Consider the following 21402-nt stretch of genomic DNA (forward strand, 5'->3'; position numbering starts at 1 on the left):
TAATAAACACAAATTAGTGTTCCGTGTTTCTGAAATTAAGTCATTTAATGCCAAACTTTCACATTCTAAATAGTTTTATCTGAAAATGCCTTTACTTCTCTTCCATTCTTTAAAGATAGTTTTGCTGGAAATAGAATTTTGAGTTGATTTTTATTGTTGTTGTTATTCTTTCAGCATTTTTTTTTTTTTTTTTTTTTTTGGAGACAGAGTCTTGCTCTGTTGCCCAGGCTGGAGTGCAGTGGTGTGATCTCGGCTCACTGCAACCTCCGCCTCCTGGGTTCAAGCGATTCTCCTGCTTCAGCCTCCTGAATAGCTGGGACTACAGGTGCACACTACTACGCCCGGCTAATTTTTTGTATTTTAGTAGAGACAGGGTTTCACCGTTGTTGCCCAGGCTAGTCTTGAACTCCTGAGCTCAGGCAATCCGCCCGCCTTGGCCTCCCAAAGTGCTAGGATTACAGGCGAGAGAGAGCTACCTTGCCTGGCCATTCTTTCAGCATTTAAAAAAGTGTTCTTGACTGGGCATAGTGGCTCATGCCTGTAATCTCAGCACTTTGGGAGGCTGAAGTGGGAGATCACTTGAGCCCAGGAGTTGGAGACCCTCTTGGGCAACCTAGTGAGACCTCTCTCTACAAAAAATAGAAAAAATAGCTGGACATAGTGGCAAGTGCCTGTCGTCCCAGCTACTTGGGAGGCTGAGGTGGGAGGATGGATTGATCCCTGGAGATCGAGGCTGCAGTGAGAGCTGCGCTCCAGCTTGGGCGACAGAAGGAGACCCTGTGTGAAAAACAAAACAAAACAAAACAAAAAAACGGCCCGAGGGCGGTAGCTCATGCCTATAATCACAGCACTTTGAGAGGCCAAGGTGGGTGGATCACCTGAGGTCAGGAATTCAAGACCAGCCTGGCCAACATAGTGAAACCCTGACTCTATTAAAAATACAAAAATTAACTGGGCATAGTGGCGCCTGCCTGTAACCCCAGCTACTGGGGCCGCTGAGGCGGAAGAATCTCTTGAACCCGGGAGGCAGAGGTTGCAGTGAGCCGAGATCATGCCACTGTACTCCAGCCTGGGTGGAGCAGGACTCCATCTCAAAAAAAAAAAAAAAAGTCGTTCCATGTTTTCTGGTCTCCATTACTCCAAATGAGTAGTCAACAGTCATTCAAATTATTATTCCCTTGTATGCCGTGTGTTGTTTTTTTCTAGCTACTGTGAAGATTTTCTTTCTTTTTTTTTTTTTGCTTTTTGTTATTTCAATTATGATATACTTAGGTGTGGCGTTATTTATATTGAATCTCCTTGATGTTCGTGAAACTTGAATCTGTAAATTCGTCTTTATGTGGGAAAATTTTGGCCGTTATTTCTTGAAATATTTGTTTTCTTCGTTATCTCCTTCTGGAACTCTAAAATATAAACGTTTTAATATTTTCCTGTAGGTCTTTGAGGCTTTTTTTTCCTGTTCTTCAAATTGAATAATTTCTTGGTTCTGTCTTCATGTTCACAGACCCTTTTCTTTCCCCTCCCTCCCTGCCTCCATCCCTCCCTCCCTCTCTCTCTCTTTCTTCGTTCCTTTCTTTTCTTTATTCTACTGTTAAGCCAATCTAGTAATTTGAAAAAATAATTCAGATATTGTAGTTTTTAGTTCCTAGAATTTACGTTTTTGTGTGTGATTTCTTTCCCTACTGAGATTTCCTATCTTCCTTTATTATGAGCATATTTTTCTTTTGGTCTTTGAACATAGTTACCATAACTGCTTTAAAATCCTTGACTGCAAACTGTAGAATCTGGGTCATCTTAGGGTAGTCTTCTTGTTTCCTTTTTTTTTTTTTCTTGAGAATGGGTCAGGTTTTTCCGTTTCTTCTTATGGGGAGTAATTTTGGATTGTATTTTGAATATTACAAATGATAAATGATAATTTATATATATAAATTTTGTTATGCCACTCTTCAGAGCATTGATTTTCTTTTCTAAAGCAGCCGATTGATTAACTTAGCTGAATTCAAGCTGCAAAACTGTCCCCCCATAGTAGGTGGCAGTTTATATTTCAGTTCAGTTCTCTTAGCTGGCCTACGTGGACCCTACTCTGTGCGTGTGTGTGTTTCACGGATCAGCTAGAGATTTAGACAGATTTATGCAGATTTTAGGGCCCCCCCCTTGCTGGTTCTCCATCTCTGTCTCTCTTTTTTTATTTTCTTTCCAATGGTGATGGTTGCTCTAGACTGTTTTTTGGTTTTTAAAGTCAGCAGGACTGTGAATTTTCCATTGGGGTTTTAGCTGCCCTGCATGGTGCAAGGCTAAAAGATACAAACTGGGGAAACTTGTCCAGTGCGGTTCCCTTTCTTCAGCTGCCAACTGCCTTCCAATATTTGCCTGCTTCTGTCACTGTCCAGTGCCTTCAGGTGGTTGTTTTTGTCTGGAAGTTATAGCTGTTATGACAGGCAGAGTTGATTCTATAGGAGGAACTGCCTGGTTTTACTAGAGGCCTCAAATTTATTTTTTTAAAAACAGAATCCAATAGAATAGTTTTAGATTTATAGAAAAATTGCAAAAATAATACTGAGTTCTGAAATTTATTTTAAATGAAAATATTTCTAAAATATATTAATGCTTCCTTCACTTTTGAAAATGCTGGGTTTGGCCAGACGAGGTGGCTCACGCCTGTAATCCCAGCACTTTGGGAGGCTGAGGCAGGCGGATCACGAGGTCAGGAGATAGAGACCATCCTGGCTAACACGGTGAAACCTTGTCCCTACTAAAAATACAAAAAAATTAGCCAGGCGTGGTGGTGGGCGCCTGTAGTCCCAGCTCCTCAGGAGGCTGAGGCAGGAGAATCACTTGAACCCAGGAGGCGGAGGTTGCAGTGAGCCAAGATCATGCCATTGCACTCCAGCCTGACGGACAAGAGCAAAACTCCGTATCAAAAAACCCCGAAAATGCTGGGTTTAACTGCCAATTAATGTCAACATTCTGAATATAAGTTCAGTAATGCTGCAGTGGCCTCGGGAGCCATTGAGGCATGTAAGACTATTTTTGCCTTTCTGCTAAATGGCCTCAGCTATTGTGCTTTTCGAACCTAAATCTCCTTTGTGTATGTGCATGTGTGGATGGGTGCGTATGTGCACGTGTGTGTGTATTTTGTATTTCTTCCTTTGCCAACTTAGCTCTGTTGATATAGCCCATTTCCTTTAATTTTCTTTTTCTTTTCTTTTTTTTTTTTTGAGACGGAGTCTCACTGTGTCGCCCAGGCTGGAGTGCAGTGGCGCGATCTCTGCGCGCTGCAAGCTCCGTCCCCTGGGTTCATGCCATTCTCCTGCCTCAGCCTCCTGAGTAGTAGCTGAGGCCCAGCCCATTAATTTTCTATTGTAATTTGTTGTGGCTCAGTACACCAGATAAACCATTAAAATTTGTTTGAAATAAGAATAAATAGTTTCAGGCCAGGCATGGTGGCTCACGCCTGTAATCCTAGCACTTTGGGAGGCCAAGGCGGGCGGATCACGAGGTCAGCAGTTCAAGACCAGCCTGACCAACATGGTGAAACCCAGTTTCTACTAAAAATACAGAAATTAGTCGGGCGTGGTGGCATGTGCCTGTAATCCCAGCTACTCAGGAGGCTGAGGCAGGAGAATCGCTTGAACCTGGGAGGCAGATGTTGCAGTGAGGTGAGATCACGCCACTGCACTCCAGCCTGGGTGACAGAGTGAAAAAAGAAAAAAAAAAATAGTTTCTGAGAGCTTGAATGTTGAGTTAATGAGTCAGGTACATCATCCTTAGAACCTGGTCTTGATGACGTTGGTGCCCACAGAGGCCTTTTCTTTAGACGGGTGCTGTCAATACAATAGTCATTACCTATACGTGGCTATTGAGTGTTTGAAGTATGTCTAGTTTGAGTTGAGATGTACTATAATTATGAAATATGCACTAGATTTTAAAGATGTAGTACAAAGAAAATGTAATAACTTTTTATATTGATTATGTGTTGAAATGAATTTAGATATATTGGGTTAAATAAAAATATTTAATCACACTTGTTTCTTTTACTTTAAAAAAAATGTGGAATGCTTCACAAATTTGTGCATCATTCTTGTACAGGGGCCATGCTAATCTATTTTGAATTGACCCAATTTTAGTATTTACGCTGTCAAAGCAAGTACTCTTTTTACGTCTTTAATATGGCTGCTAGAAAATTTAAAACATTTGTGGCCTACATTCTATGGGTCGTAGCTCAGGTCATTTATCTTACTTGATAGTAATGTCTATGAGTGAGATGGTGGTTGTTCTGTAAGAATCTTGAGATCAAGCAGGTGAGATTCTAGCATCTCCTTCTTTGCTTTGGTGCAAGAAACTATCATAGTGGTTGGTAGAGAGTATGGACCTTGGAGTTTAAACCTCAGTTTTGACACTCCTCAGTTGTATGACCTATGACAAATTACTGAGCTTCTCTGAACCTCAGTTTCCTCATCTGAAACTCATATGAAACATGAGGAAAACAACCCTTAATTTCATATGGTTATTGTGAAATACATAAAACTAGTTTTATATAGTGCATGTCAACTGCAAAATACACTACTCAATAAATAGTAGCTTTTAACTTGTTTCCAGAACGTTTGGGTGACATTTTGATTTATTGTAGTTGATACTTATAGGGAACACAATCAAGGTAGATCCAGACTAGGAAAAAAGGACTGTAGCTTTGATCATTTTTCTTTCTTTCTTTCTTTCATTTGTTGTCATTCAGGTTTTTTCTCCCACTAGAGAATATGTCTTTGATGAAGAATTTGTAAGAAAAAGGATGACCCCTCTGTAAAAAGAAGAGATGTTGCCTCCAGACAGTCAATATTTTAAATTATATGGTTTATTAGTTATTCTGAAGAGATAATAGACTTTGTTCCTCCTTTTAGGCTTTTGATGAGTGAATGTGAACAAGCAGAACTCGTTTTCGTCATGGATCTATTGTGCCTAGATGGAAAGTCTGGTCATTGTACATCTGACAGTTTGTTTTAAAAAGTGGTTCTGGCTGAGATATTTCAGATTTGATTTTCCTACAGATTAAAGCCTTTGTTTCCATCTTCAGCATATACTTCAAGCAAGTAACAAAAGTACTCAAAAGGAACTCAAGTGACATTAATTCCCTTTGTTATTTCATCTAGTAGTTTTTGAATGACTACTTTGCATTTAGCATTTATTCAAAAGAAGTTCTATTATATTTAAGCAGTTTAACATTTTGGCACTGATTAGAGACAGTAATAAGATTATCATGTAAAAACATTAAAAAATAATTTTCTTAAATCTACAAAGAATAGAAAAGAAAAACATGCTTGTTATAAAAAGACAAATAGGACACAAGTATATAAAATTAATACCCCCAGGCTGGGCATGGTAGCTCATGCCTGTACTCCCAGCACTTTGGGAGGGCAAAGTGGGCAGATCGCTTGAGCCCAGGGGTTCGAGACCAGCCTGGGCAACATGGTGAAACTCTGTTTCTACAAAAAAATACAAAAATTAGCCAGGCATGGTGGTATGTGCCTGTAGTCCCAGCTACTTGGGAGGCTGAGGTGGGAGAATTGCTTGAACCCAGGAGGTCAAGGCTGCAGTGAGCTGTGATTGCGCCACTGTAGTCCAGCCTGGGCGGCTGAGCAAGAGTTTGTCTCAAAAAATAAAAATAATCTCCTGTCCCTGCCTCTCCCCAGATCTGTCCTGAGGTAAACAATGTTAATTTTGATTTATAGCCCTCCATACCCGGGAAGTATTTTCAAGATGTAAATGCCAGGGTTATAGATCTGTGGTATCTCTTAAAGGGATTTATTTCCCTTTCCATCCTCCAGCAAAGTATAGGCCTACCCTTACTCCCATCTTGAGGTTTCCTTGACCCAGTTGCTCAAAGCAGATAGGTAGGAGTTACTTGATTTCTTTCTTTCTCCCGCTTTCCACATCCAAACCATCCACACGTCTTTAGGATTATGCTATCCCAATTCAATTTAATCCATACTTTTCCTTTCACGTCCATTGCTTTTACCTAATCCAGAGCACATTTCACCACAACTACCACAAGAGGCCACCCAGCTTCAATTCTTTATCAGTTTGATGCCTCTGACCTGTTTTCCATATGGCAGAGTGTTATTTATTGTCTTAAATGGAAATCAGATTTTGCCCTTATATACCCTCACCCATCAAAACCCTTCAGTGGTATCCTGTTACCCTGTTCTGGCGTTCCTTAACCCCTTTCCCCTCCCACCAGTGGAAGCTCCATGAAGTCAGGAATATGTTCTCTGGCACATACTGTTTTACTGAGCACTTAACCACATGCTGGGCAATATTTTAAGAGCCTTTCATCTATTAACTCATTTATATTCATGATAACTCTGTGAAGCAGGTATTCTTCCAATCATTATACGTATAAAGCAACTGAGGCCCAGAGAGGTTTAAGTAACTTACCCAATATCACACTCATGCTTAAGTAGAAGAATCAATATATCAAACCAGGCACTCTGCCTTCAGTCCTTGCTGTTAAACGTTGTATTAAATGCTTTTTTTCTACATAGTAGGTACTTGGTAAACATTTGTTAAGTTCATGAATAAATTGTTCCCTCTTTGCATAAAATTCAAACACTTTAATTTGGTCTAGAAAATCTTTCATGATCTGGCGCCTGCCAACACCACTTTCTCATATACTTACGGCAGTCTTGTCACACTGGCTCTTTGCATGGCTGTTTCCTTCTCATTCTTTATGTCTAAGAGGTCTTCCATGGTCATCTTATCTAAAGTAGGTGCTTCTTGTCCTCTCTCTGAGTACTTTGTTTCCCTTTAGGCAAATCATGATTAATTGTTAAATACATGGTATAGGCTTGCTATTCCCTGGGAATTTGTAAGAGATGCAGAATCTTGGTTGTCACCCCAGATTTACTGAATCAGAATCTGCATTTTTGCAAGATCTCCTAATAAGTTGTGTTGACATCAGAGTTTGAGAAGCTGGGATAGAAATTGAAAGGGCAGCTGGGCGCAGTGACTCATGCCTGTAATCCCAGCGCTTTGGGAGGCAGAGGCGGGTGGATCACCTGAGGTCAAGAGTTTGAGAACAACCTGACCAACATGGAGAAGCCCCGTCTCTACTAAAAATACAAAATTAGCTGGGCATGGTGGCGCATGCCTGTAATCCCAGCTACTCGGGAGGCTAAGGCAGGAGAATCACTTGAACCTGGGAGGCAGAGGTTGTAGTGAGCTGAGATCGCACCATTGCACTCCAGCCTGGGCAACAAGAGTGAAACTCCATCTCAAAAAAAAAAAAAAAAAAAAAAAGAAATGGAAAGGACAGGTAACTGAATTCTTTTTTTTTTTTTTTTTTGAGACAGAGTCTCACCTGTCACCCAGGCTGGAGTCCAGTGGCACAGTCTCGGCTCACTGCAACCGCCGTCTCCCTGGTTCAAGCGATTATCCTGACTCAGCCTCCCGAGTAGCTGGGACTACAGGCCCATGCCACTATGCCCGGCAAATTTTTGTATTTTTTTTTTTAGTAGAGACTGGGTTTCACCATATTGGCCAGGCTGATCTTGAACTCTTGACCTCGTGATCCGCCCTCCTCGGCCTCCCACAATGCTGGGATTACAGGCGTGAGCCACCGCGCCCGGCAAGGTAACTGAATTCTTGTAGTGAGACTTGAGCTTGACCTGAAGCACGATGTGGCAGTGAGCATTTCAGTAGAGGTTAATGTGATTGTAGTCACATATAAGGGTCCAGATTTATGTGGCCTTATTGTACAGGATGAACGGGACTGGGGGTGGAGCAGTGCTGTGGGTCCTCAAGGACATCAGTGAGGAAGTCATTCTAGGAAAGGAGGATGGAGAACTTTGTAAGACCTATTTTTTCTTTTTAAAGATGGAGTCTCATACTGTTCCACAGGCTGAAGTGCAGTGGCGTGATCTCAGCTCACTGCAACCTCCGCCTCCCCACTTCAAGGGATTCTCCTGCCTCAGCCTCCCAAGTAGCTGGGATTACAGGCACCCGCCACCATGCCCAGCTAATTTTTTGTATTTTTAGTAGAGACAGGGTTTTACTATGTTGACCAGGCTGGTCCCAAACTCCTGATCTCATGTTCCGCCCGCCTCGGCCTCCCAAAGTACTGGGATTACAGGCATGAGCCACTGCGCTGGGACTTGTAAGACCTAGTTTTTAAAGACTATTGTACACTCTATGGTTTTTATTTTTAATGAAAGTATTATATTAGGTAATTGATCATAACTTGGTCATTTACCAAAAGAAACAGCAACAGATAACCTTTGAAAACTACTGGAAGGTGAATCATCTCTCCCATTCAACATTTGAATGACTTCAATTCACAGTGACTTAGGCTGAAGCAAGAGAACATCAAATGTACTGTTATAAGCTGAACTACTAACTCAGGGGGGGAGCCACTGGCAAGCCCATAAAACTGAAACTCACAAAACCATAATTTATCAGGAGAAGTTTATGTCACTTTTGAGAAAATGTTAAACTGGTGGTTTTTTAATGGTGGTAAGGTTGTGGGGTATATTTTGAGTTTCATTGTATTCTAAATTGAAATTTTGTACTTTTAGGGTATTCCGAAATTCTTAAATGATTCAGATTAGACTTGGAACGCTATCGGTAATGCAAAGGCAGAAACCATTTCTTCTCTTATTCATCACCAGATCTCTGGCGTTTAGTGTAGGTCCTCACATGGATGGGGAATGAATAAAAAAAAAGCTTTTAACTTTAAAAGATTGATATCTATCTGCCCTTGAAGATAATATATAAATGACACACAATAAAATGAGCTATAATATAGTTAGAAACTATTAGGACTGAAGTGGAAACTAGATTAATAATTTTAAAAACACTTTATTTGGAAATAATTTCATACTTACAAGTTACACGCGTAAGAGGCCGGACACAGTGGCTCTGTAATCCCACTGCTTTCGGAGGCTGAGGCAGGAGGATTACTTGAGGCCAGGAGTTCAAGACTAACCTGGACAACAGAGCAAAACTCTGTCTCTACAAGAAAATTAAAAAATTACCCAGGCATAGTGGTGTTTTTCTGTATTCCTAGCTACTGTGGAGGCTGTGGTGGGAGGATCACTACAGCCTGGAGAGTTCAAGGCTGCAGTGAGCTCTGATGGCACCACTACATTCCAGTCTGGGCAACAGAGCAAGACCCTGTCTCAAAAAAAACCCAACAAAACAAAAACAAAAACAAAACAGTTGAAAGGATACTCTTTACCCAGGTTTACCTATTGTTAACATTTTACTCTATTTGCTTTATTATTTGCTCTTTCTCTCATAAGTTGCATACATTGTGGCATTTTATCCCCAAATACTTCAGTGTGGATTCCCTAAGAGTAGGGATATATCTTGTGTATGTAATGTTGTTTACATTACAGTTAAAACTTCAATAAATTAATCTCTCTCCCCACCTGCCTTTTCCAGAAAACTAAGAGCCACAGAGGTTAAGTGACTTGCCCTGTGGTTAGATAGGTTCTAAATGGAAAATCCAGCCTACTCTGCTAGTCAGGTATTAGCCCTGGTCCCTAACATCACAACAGAATCTTTTTATTTTTTATTTTTCCCCTGACATGCCAAATTATTTAGTAGTATAATACAGTAATAAAAATTCGTTGGTGGTTCAAGCCTATAATCCCAGCACTTTGGGAGGCCGAGATGGGCGGATCACGAGGTCAGGAGATCGAGACCATTCTGGCTAACACGGTGAAACCCTGTCTCCACTAAAAAAGTACAAAAAACTAGCCGGGCGGGGTGGCGGGCACCTGTAGTCCCAGCTACTCTGGAGGCTGAGGCAGGAGAATGGTGTAAACCTGGGAGGCGGAGCTTGCAGTGAGCTGAGATCTGGCCACTGCACTCCAGCCTGGGCGACAGAGCGAGACTCCGTCTCAAAAAAAATTTGTGGCCGGTTACGGTAGCTCACGCCTGTAATCCTAGCACTTTGGGAGGCCGTGGGGGGCGGATCGCCTGAGGTCAGGAGTTCAAGACCAGCCTGGGCAACATAGCAAAACCTCGTCCCTACTAAAAATAAAAAAAATTAGCCTGGTGTGGTGGCGCCTGCCTGTAGTCCCAGCTACTCGGGAGGCTGAGGCAGGAGAATCACTTGAACCCAGTGGGTGGAGGTTGCAGTGAGCTGAGATTGCGCCACTGCACTCTAACCTGGGTGACAGAGCAAGACTCTGTTTCAAAAAAAAAAAACATTTGTAATTATTTTCTGAACCATATATAACCATCCGATAGCACTTCATCTATAAAGGACTTTGGATCACCAAAATTGTCCTTGACATTCTATTTGGCTTAGTTTGAGTTTGTCCAAGTTTAAGATATGATAGTGTGGAGGAAATAGACTGTTATTTACCAAATTTGACTCTATCAAACAGTGACCAGTTACTGGCCTACAGAGAGCTGAGTCCAAAAGGCATCACGAGGAATTCAAAGTTTAAGTTTAACCATGGGGCAAACTTCTTCATTCCAGTTTTGATTTTTTTTTTTTTTTTTTTTTCTGAGATGGAGTCTTGCTCTGTCACCCAGGCTGGAATACAGTGGTATGATCTTGGCTCACCGTAGCCTCTTCCTCCCAAGTTAAAGCAATTATCCTGCCTCAGCCTCCTCAGTAGCTGGGACTACAGGCACCCACCACCACGCCCGGCTAATTTTTGTATTTTTAGTAGAGACAGGGTTTCACCCTATTGGCCAGGCTGGTCTCGAACTCCTGACCTTGTGATCCACTCACCTCGGCCTCCCTAAGTGCTTGGATTACAGGATGAGCCGCTGTGCCTGGCCTTTTTTTTTTTTAAACGTGTTTTTCTTCTGTCAATGTGTGAATGTTTATGAAAATATGGTCTATGCACCAAATACATCCAAATTAGAATTACTTGAAGTACTTATTAAAAATTATAGATTCCTGGGCCCCACCACAGACATATGGAATCAGAGTATCTGGAAGTGGTACCTGGTAATCTACATTTTAAACTTTTTCCTCTCTCTCTCATGTAGACGGGAGTGCAGTGGCATGAGTGGCTCACTGCAGCCTTGATCTCCTGGGCTCAAGTGATTCTCCTACCTCAGCCTCCCGAGTAGCTGGGATCACGGGCGTGTGCCACCATGCCCATCTAACTTTTGTATTTTTTGTAGGGATAGGGTTTCACCATGTTGCCCAGGCTGGTGTTGAACTTCTGGGCTCAAGCGATCTGCCTGCCTCGGTCTCCCAAAGTGCTGGGATGACAGATGTGAGCCACCTTGCCCAGTCTTTAAACCCACTTTCTTGAGAGTTTTTGCGTATCCTACTCTTATATACTCCTGTTACATAGATTTTATCTTTTATTTAATTTTATGTTTTGTTATAATACAGGCAATGAGTAAGATTTTATCTTCAGAGTTTTTCCACATTCATTCTTTAACTTGTGTTTTACTCTATTTTCATGTTTTTGATGGGAGGGTTTTTGTTTGCCTGCTTTTTTAAAATGAAAGATTCATGTCCGTATTACAAATATCAAAAAGTATGAAAAAGTATATAACAAACAACTCCCCCAACCCCGTTCCTTGAGTGTTGTGCTAATCTAAGCCCTTCATATGTATGAACTCATTCCGTTCTCCCAACTATCCAGTGAGGTTATTATTCCCATTTTATAGAAAAGGAAAACAGGCCCAGTTGTTCAGTCACTTAGGTAGGCAGTAGTGGAGTTGTCTGAGAGTCTGGCTCTAAATTAGTGATCTTAACCACCGTTCTCTGCTAAGCAAGAGGATATCAGGATTAACTAGATTAATACATGCGAAGAGCTTGTTTTGGAGAAGCAGAGAGATTTGTCTTCAATAAGGTAAATGTTCCATGTGAATGAACTCTTAATGGTCTGTCCTGGAGTTTCATCTAGCCCTGGTAATTGGGCATCCTGATGTAATTTCAAGCTAATCATTTCCTCTCTAAATTGTACAAGCTTTTATCTGAAGAGCAGATTTCATGAATTGGTGATGCTGAGTAAGGAAATGGTAGAAATGGTAGCAACCAAAGTCTTTGCACTATCCTCTGCTTAACTGTTTTATTTACACAGAAAGAGCTTGGACATATAGTAATTCTTCCATTATGTATCATTTGACTTTATTTATTGAGTTCGTTCTGTGACATGGTTATGGCCAGGAAACAATAATATAATCTTTGCATGGCCAGAGATTTTTGACATATTAAAGAATATCTTGACCGGGCGCTGTGGCTCACACCTGTAATCCCAGCACTTTGGGAGGCCAAGATGGGCGGATCACGAGGTCAGGAGATCGAGACCATCCTGGCTAACACGGTGAAACCCTGTCTCTACTAAAAATACAAAAAATTAGCTAGGCATTGGTGGTGGGCGTCTGTAGTCCCAGCTACTCGGGAGGCTGAGGCTGGAGAATGGCGTGAACCCGGGAGGCGGGAGCTTGCAGTGAGCCGAGATCGTGCCACTGCACTCCAGCGACAGAGCGAGACTCTGTCTCAAAAAAAAAAAAGAATATCTTTGCTTTTTTCTATTTAGTGAACTGTTTAAACTTTATGTAGACTTATTTTTTTTTAAAGCATCGGACCATAATCTATGTCAGTTGGAAAAATTTAATGTGGAAGATATTTAGATTTTTTTCCCTTCTCTCCTTGTTTTCTGAAAGAATAAAGCAATCTAGGGATTCTAACCACTAAGTGCTTGAACTGAAGAATCTGTTGTTAGGCCTTGAGTTCTTTGCATGGAGTGTCTTTGGGTCAAGTAACGTTTTAAAAACTCTTACCATTTGCCAGGAACTATGTGTATCCTAACTTACTTGATCCCCACAATAACATGGTATATAGTAAGTCAAGTTTCACAGATGTTAAGTCACTTACTGAAGATTACACAGCTAATGAAGTAGGGAAGTCGGGATTCAAACCTAGGTATGTATGATTCTGAACTGTGGTTTCCCACATGCTCTGCAGGCCCTGTAGAAGAACAGCTTATAAAACCTCTAGACTCCAAACTTGGTTCTAGCATGTGTTTAGCAAAAATTCTGAAGAAATAGGCCAGGCGCGGTGGCTCACACCTGTAATCCCAGCACTTTGGGAGGCTGAGGCAGGTGATCATGAGTTCAGGAGTTTGAGACCAGCCTGGCCAATATGGTGAAACCCCGTCTCTGCTAAAGATACAAAAATTAGCTGGACCTGGTGGCGGGTGCCTATTATCCCAGCTACCCGGGAGGCTGAGGCAGGAGAATTGCTTGAACCTGGGAGTCAGAGGTTGTAGTGAGCTGAGATCGTGCCATTTCACTCCAGCCTGGGTGACAGAGAGAGACTACAACTCAAAAAAAAAAAAAAAAAAAAAAAAAACAAAAAAAAAACTGAAGAAATAGGTAATAGAAGCCAGGTGACTTTGCTCATTTATCACATTGTTTTGTGACTTTTAAGTTAGTCTAAATCAAAGCAACCATTTTGTGTATTCAGACAGCTAATTTAGATAGAATTCATACTAAAGGTAAATGGGGTATTAAAGTTTTAAAGTTCATTCTTTAATAACACATTACTCTATACGCTCCCCAGAAAATATGTTGAGGAAAATAATTTAATGGTCAGGAGCCTGTTCTTACTTTCAGGTCCTTACTTCTGTCTCTCTTCCTCCAGTCATCACCACTGCTTACCCTCAGTTCCATAAACATAAATAAAGAGAAGAATGAAGTTAAAGCTTTTCTTCTTAGGTGTTTAAAAATCAGACTATTCTAAAGACTGATTAAACTAGGTTTTCTAAGTGAGCAGTTCCTTAATGTTGACTTAGTAAAACATTAAAATATTTGGCATCTGCCATTGACCCCTATTCTGCAATATAGGAGTTAATCCAGCAGTTTCTGATTAAATACCAGTATTATGCAATTCAAGAATTACCACAGAGGTGTGAAGGGAAGAGGTGTGAGGCTAGTGAAGAATACCCAGACAGCAAGGTAAAGAAAATACTCCTTTTATAAGAATAAAACCCAAATGAATACTAAGACTCTATCTAGAGATTCATGTTTATTTCTGTCAGTGGGATTAAGTTTTCTCTTTAATTATTCGAGTTTAAAAAATTATTTTTATTTTTATTTCTATTTTTATATTTATTTATTTATTTATTTTGAGACGGAGTCTTGCTCTGTTGCCCAGGCTGGAGTGCAGTGGCGCTATCTTGACTCACTGCAAGCTCCGCCTCCCAGGTTCACGCCATTCTCCTGCCTCAGCCTCCCAAGTAGCTGGGGCTACAGGCGCCCACCACCAGGCCCAGCTAGTTTTTTGTATTTTTAGTAGAGACAGGGTTTCACCGTGTTAGCCAGGATGGTCTCGATCTTCTGACCTCATGATCCACCCGCCTCGGCCTCCCAAAGTGCTGGGATTACAGGCGTGAGCCACCGCGCCCAGCCAATTATTTTTATTTTTATTTTCTGGAGACGGGGGTCTCACTCTGTCTCCCAGGCTAGAGTGCAGTGGTGTGATCATGGTTCACTGCAGCCTCAACCTCCCAGGCTCAAGTGATCCTCCTGCCTCAGCATCCTGAGTAGCCTAGGACCACAGGCATGAGCCACCACACCTGGCTAATTTTTAAAAATTTTTTGTGGTGATGGGATCTCACTATATGTTTCTCAGACTGGTATTCTAATTTTTAAGAAAACATAATAGACATATATGTTTTTGTAACATGAAATCATAACTTTATGTAATCCAAGCTGGGTGCGGTGGCTCACGCCTGTAATTCCAGCACTTTGGGAGGCTGAGGCAGGCGGATCACAAGGTCGAGAGTTTGAGACCAGCCTGGCCAACATGGTGAAACCCCGTCTCTACTAAAGATACCAAACAAAACAAACCTGTGTAATCCAAATTAAAATCTTCTGCAGCATGTATATATTTATATTTATGATCTGTATGCATATATTTAAAAAACAACTTGTTGGATATAATTCATATACAATGTAATTCACCCCTTTAAAATATACAATTCAGTGGTTTTTAGTATATTCACAGAGTTGTGCAACCATTACCAGGGTCTAATTTTTTTTTTTTTTTTTTTTTTTGAGATGGAGTCTCACTTTGTCACCCAGGCTGGAGTGCAGTGGCACAATCTCTGCTCAGTGCAAGCTCCGCCTCCTGTGTTCACACCATTCTCCTGCCTCAGCCTCACAAGTAGCTGGGACTACAGGCGCCTGCCACCACGCCGGGCTAATTTTTGTTTTTTGTATATTTAGTAAAGACGGGGTTTCACCGTGCTAGCCAGAATGGTCTCAATCTCCTGACCTCGTGATCCACCCGCTTCGGCCTCCCAAAGTGCTGGGATTACAGGTGTGAGTCGCTGCGCCCAGCCCTTTTTTTTTTTTTTTTTTTTTTTTTTGGGGAGAGATGGAGGCTTGCTCTGTTGCCCAGGCTGGAGTACAGTGGCATGATCTTGGCTCACTGTAACCTCTGTCTCCTGAGTTCAAGTGATTCTCCTCCCTCAGCTTCCCAAGTAGCTGGGACTATAGGCATGCACCACCACACTCAGCTAATTTTTGTATTTTTAGTAGAGATGGGGTTTCACCATGTTGGTCAGGCTGGTCTCAAACTCCTGACCTCATGATCCACCTGCCTGGGCCTCCCAAAGTACTGGAATTACAGGCATGAGCCACTGCGCCTGGCCAATTTTTGTATTTTTTAGTAGGAATGGGGTTTCACTATATATTGGCCAGGCTGATCTTGAACTCCTGACCTCAAGTGATCCACCTGCCTTGGCCTCCCAAAGTGCTGGGATTACAGATGTTAGCCATCACGCCCAGCCACCAGGGTCCAATTTTAAAACATTTTCACCACCTCAAAAAGAAACCATGTACCCATTAGCAGTCACTCCTCTTCTCCATCCTCAGTTCTTGGCAGCAAATAGTCTACTGTCTGTATGAATTTGCCTATTTTGGACATTTCATATAAATGGAATCATATACAGTTGTCCCCTGAAATCCACAGGGGATTGGTTCCAGGACTCCTCTGTGGATGCAGAAGTCCGTTATAGTTGTCCCTATATCTGCGGGTTCTGCATCTGTGGATACGATATGTGGTCTTTTGTTCTTTTCACTTAGTTTATTCAAGTTATAGCATGTGTCCATACTTCATTGCTTTTAATTGTCAAATAATGTTCCACTGTATGGATATGTCACATGTTATGCATTTTTAATTTTGCTTTTAAATCTAATACTTCTGAGAGACTTCTCAGAAGTATTCTGGGAATATAGAATTTCCTGCTTTTTTGCCTCCTATATTCCTGACTTGGAGCTAAAGAAGCCAGCAACCTGGACTGAGAAAAAAAATTCCAACAAAATCCTGCTGCCTCTTGCCTGAGAACCAGGGAAGGGGCAGCCTAAACAAGATCACAAACTTTTAGATAATTACTGCTCTACTGTAAACACCACAGAAAAAGCTGTGGCTCCGTCTTCACGCATGCCAGCAAAGGCTGAATGGGTGGCCTAGACTTCCATCCTCTGTTGGTGGTCTATAAATTTAACAAATCTTTTACTGATGGGCTTGGGTGGTCTCTAGTGTTTTGCTATTACAAACAATAAGGCCTCAGTATTCCTCTCTTGTATCTTTGGACATCTGTATGACTGTTTCTATAGAATAAATTTCTAGATGTAAATTATTGGGACAGTAGCATCCAGTGAGGCCTTCAGGAATGGCACTTAGATGGATGATCTCAAAACATGGAAATAGGCTGGGCGTGGAGGCTCACGCCTGTAATCTCAGCGCTTTGGGAGACCGAGGTGGGCGGATCACCTGAGGTCAGAAGTTCAAGACCAGCCTGGCCAACACTGTGAAACCCTGTCTCTACTAAAAATAGATACTAGTGTATCCCTCCACTAGTGAATGGGAGCTGCAACTCCCATTCCCCCACCCCGGCAGTAATAAGGAGCCTCCTCACCATGGTTGCTGGCTTTTTTGGCTCCAAGTCTGAGATGTATAAGGCAAAAAACTAAGAAGCTCACTGCCATCTAATTCTGTCTTCCAGAAGCAGAAGTCTCTCAGAAGTATTAAGTTTGTTTATTTTTCTTTTCCTTTAAATCACATTCTGAAAGCAAGAAGTATTAAATCTAAAAAATGGGGCTGGGCACGGTGGCTTACACCTGTAATCCCAGCACTTTGGGAGGCCGAGGCAGGCGGATCACCTGAGGTCAGGCATTTGAGACCAGCCTGGCCAACATGGTGAAACCCCATCTCTACTAAAAATACAAAAATTAGCCAAGTGTGCTGGTGCATGCCTGTAATTGCAGCCACTCAGGAGGCTGGGGCAGGAGAATCACTTGAACCCGGGAGGCAGAGGTTGTAGTGAGCCAAGATCATGCCACTGCACTCCAGCCTGGGCGACAGAGCGAGACTCTGTCTCAAAAGAAATAAAAATAAAAATAATAGTATAAAAATGAGACAACCCAGTGGAGCACTTGGACTTCTGTCTCCACCTGGTTATAACAAAGCAGTACCATCTCTCTTCTCCTTTTCCCTCCACGGAAATGTCTGGCCAACATGGTGAAACTAGTGTGTCTCCCTGATATGCTAGTGGAGGTGGCCTCATTACCACTGGTTGATGTTCAAAGTCCTGACTCTGTTAGGCCTCCTCTGATCCCACCCCAGGGGCAGGGGCCTGGCAGGGTTTGAAGGCCCTGGTTTCCTCCCTGGCCATCTCTGACAGTATTCTGGCAGAGACATTACAGCCTCCAGAGGATTGGTTACATTAAGTTGGAAATAAAATATATAAACTATAAAAACAAGTTACATATAGTGTGATCACATTTTTCAAGGAATAAAGTAGTATGGGCCGGGCATGGTGGCTCACACCTGTAATCCCAGCACTTTGGGAGGACAAGGTGGGAGGATAACTTGAGGCCAGGAGTTTGAGACCTGCCTGGGCATCATAGTTAGACCCCGTCTCTATTAAAAGAAAAATAGTAGTATGTACATAGAAAATAAAAATGTAGAAGAATAAGCAGCAAATTAGTGGTTCAAGGGTAAGGGAACTCTGACTTTCTCTAGTGCTTCAGTTTTTATTTATTTTTAAAACAATGAATATAACTGTTAGAAGCAGTGAAAAGTATTTTTTAAAGGCATACTTTTCTCAGATGCTATCGTTAGATACCTATATGTTAATTTTTATGGTTACTAATACAAAACTGGATGTAGAATAAACGTATCCTGGCTCCCAGTGTAGGATGCTTTCCATTGTATCACAATGCCCTCAGTCAGCTGTAGCAATGGGCTGTATTCAGTGTAGTTCATACTAAACAGGGTAATTTTGATTCTATAACTTTGTTGAAATTGAATTTTATATTTAACTTGGATTAAAGGAGAAAGTTTTTGACTTGCAGAATTCTAGAAATTTGAATTTTTCGCCAGGCCCAGTGGCTCACGCCTGTAATCCCAGGACTTTGGAAGGCTGAGGTGGGTGGATCACTTGACGTCAGGAGTTCGAGACCAGCCTGGCAACATGGTGAAACCCCATCTCTAATAAAAATACAAAAAATTAGGCCAGGCGGCATGGCTCATGCTTGTATTCCCAGCACTTTGGGAGGCCGAGGCGGGCGGATCACCTGAGGTCAGGAGTTCGAGACCAGCCTGACCGACATGGTGAAACACTGTCTCTAATAAAAATACAAAAATCAGCTGGATGTGGTTGTGGGCACCTGTAATCTGAGCTACTCAGGAGGTTGAGGCAGGAGAATCACTTGAACCTGGGAGGCAGAGGTTGCAGTGACTGAGATCACACCATTGCACTCCACCCTGGGTGACAAGACTGAAACTCCATCTCAAAAAATGAATAAATAAATAAATAAGCCAGGCATGGTGGTGCCTTATTTATTATTTATTATTACTCCCAGCTGCTCGGGAGGCTGAGGCAGGAGAATCGCCTGAACCTGGGAGGCAGAGGTTGCAGTGAGCTGAGATCGCACCACTGTACTCCAGCCTGGGCAACAGAACGAGACTCCATCTAATTAAAAAAAAAAGAAATTTGAATTTTTCCACAGTTTTACTATATATATATAAATTATACATATCTATATGGATGTATGTGTATATATATGTGTGTGTGTGTGTATATATATATATATTTTGAATAGTGACAGGGTCTTGCTCTGTTACCCAGGCTGGAATGCAGTGCTATAATCATGGCTCACTGCAGTCTTGAACTCCTGGGCTCCAGTGATCCTCCCACCTCAGCCTTCTGAATAACTGGTACTACAGGAGAGTGCCACCACGGTGGCTAATTTTCTAATTTTTTTGGTAGAGATGGGGTTTTGCTTGGTTGCCCAGGCTGATCTCAAACTTCTGGCATCAAGTGATCCTCCTGCTTTTGACTTCCAAAGTGTTGGGATTATGGGCGGGACCCATTGTGCGTGGCCTTTTGTATACTTCTAAAAATTTCAAAAATAAAATAAAAATAAATATTTCATCTGACTAGTAGCTCCCAATTTTCTGATGCTATTAAAACTTTGGAAAAAGTTGTTCATGGTGATGATGAAGTTTCTTATTTGACTTGTCATGAGTGGTTAGTAAAGAAGGTACTTTTTTTAAAAGAATACGCATTTATTTATGTGTGCATGAAGGAAAGTGCTTATTAGGAGTATGAGATGTGTAACAAGCTTCTGATATACCAGAAACAAAAGTAAATTGGGAAAATTTGCTAGAAAATTATAGAGAAAGGAGGCAGTCATCTGTGAAAGGAAAGGGGCATTTGTGTCCTGACCAGGTCTTCGTGAACTGTGCTGTATTCTGAGATTCTTTTGCCCATGCTCAAGGACTGGCTCTGCAGACCACTGTAGGAGATTATGTATGGTGACTGCTCTGTAGCCAGTCCCCATTCATCTTTAGCCTGCTTTTAGTTTAACGTGTTTCTAAGTTCCTACATGTAATATCTTTATTATGTCTCCTTTACCAACTTAATGATTTTAACACTGCTATGACAGGCAGCTTGGGAAATTTTAGTTAATTTTATAGATTAAGTGGAGGAGGATAAAGACCTTGAGTCAGACTAGTTCTTTGTCTACCAAACTACTGTTTTTTTTTTTTTTTTTTTCCAGTAAATCTCAAATTTGGATTATCAAGCTAATTGGAAAGGTAATGTATTAACATTTTCTTGTCTGTAGTAAATTCACTTGTGTGTTATCAGCTTTCCATGCTATTAATGGTCAGTATCATCAGAAAGGCAACTTCGGACACCAGTTTGTTATATAGTAGGATGATTTAGTGCTGTAAATTGACTTGGGTTCTGAGAACCAAATATCATCCTAACCTTCCCACACCAGTGTTTCTTAATGTATCCAGCAGGCAGGTGCCTTACTTTGAAATCTCCTTGAGTGCCTATAGCAAAATAAGGCTTCCTGGGCCCCAACCCAGGAGTTCTGCTGAATCAGAATCTCTAGATATGAGGCCCTGAGGTCTTCATTTTAAATGTTTTCCTTAGGTTATTTGTAATCACAATAAAATTTAAGAACTAGGCCTTTTTTAGGAAGTACATTTTTGTACAAGTTGTATGTAGTATTAGGAATTAATATGATTCATTCTGCCCTCAAATTCTGTGTATATTTTGTTACTGATAAAGAATAATCGGAATTTTGTTTTTTAAACCAAGCTCTGTTGTAACTGTCCCATGCTGTCTGATTAGGTTTCTAGAATCCTCATTATAAGCCCATTTTTTTTTTTTTGTTTTTGTTTTTTAAAGTCCCTTTACCTCTCCATTAGTTTAGGAATTAATGACTTTTTACTGATGTAGCATTTTACTGAAATGCTTCTGAATTTTTTGAGAGTTACTTTAGGGTAATAAACAGTACTTTCACCAGCATCTTTGAATGACTTATTGGAGAGTTATTTCTGGCACTCTCCATAGACGTCATAGTCAACAGGCTGTGTTGATCTCTAGCAATGTCAGAACGTTCTCTTCCAGCATTCCAGCTCTCTGTCCTTCCCATCTCTCCTTTTCCTTCAGCCCATCTTTCCTTTTTAAACTTGGGGCTGATTCCATGTCTTGCTATCATGAATAGTGCTGCAGTGAACATACGTATGCATGTGTCTTTATGGTAGAATGATTTATATTCCTCAGGGTATATACCCAGTAATGGGATTGCTGAGTCGAATGATAGTTCTGTTTTTAGCTCTTTGAGGAATTGTCACACTGCTTTCCACAATAGTTTAACTAATTTACACTCCCACCAGCAGTGTATACTGTTCCCTTTTCTCTACAACCTTGCCAGCATCTGTTATTTTTTGACTTTTTAAAAATAGCTGCCGTTCTGGTGAGATAGTATCTCATTGTGGTTTTGATTTGTTTTTCTCTAATGATCAATGATATTGAGCTTTTTTTCATATACTTGTTGGCTGCATGTATGTCTTCTTTTGAAAAGTGTCTGTTCATGTCTGTTGCCCACTTTTTA

At 41.3% G+C, this 21402-nt stretch overlaps 1 protein-coding gene and 1 non-coding gene across 3 annotated transcripts in view; one reads left to right on the forward strand and one right to left on the reverse strand.

Annotated features, from left to right (window-relative positions):
- CLIC4 (chloride intracellular channel 4) overlaps positions 1 to 21402 on the forward strand; it is a 98496-nt gene that overhangs the window by 31135 nt on the left and 45959 nt on the right. The window contains exon 2 of one of the 2 annotated variants that reach the window (XM_050792679.1): positions 20053 to 20089. The exons of the other annotated variant lie outside the window; for it this stretch is intronic. The gene's annotated coding sequence lies outside the window, so the exon portion shown is untranslated. The remainder of the gene's footprint in view (positions 1 to 20052; positions 20090 to 21402) is intronic. 2 annotated transcript variants of the gene reach the window in all.
- LOC126944776 (U6 spliceosomal RNA) lies at positions 4045 to 4147 on the reverse strand. The gene has a single exon (XR_007722173.1). It is a non-coding gene; the product is annotated as a U6 spliceosomal RNA (small nuclear RNA).

The sequence above is a fragment of the Macaca thibetana genome, chromosome 1 (assembly GCF_024542745.1).
Source record: "Macaca thibetana thibetana isolate TM-01 chromosome 1, ASM2454274v1, whole genome shotgun sequence".
Taxonomy (NCBI): domain Eukaryota; kingdom Metazoa; phylum Chordata; class Mammalia; order Primates; family Cercopithecidae; genus Macaca; species Macaca thibetana.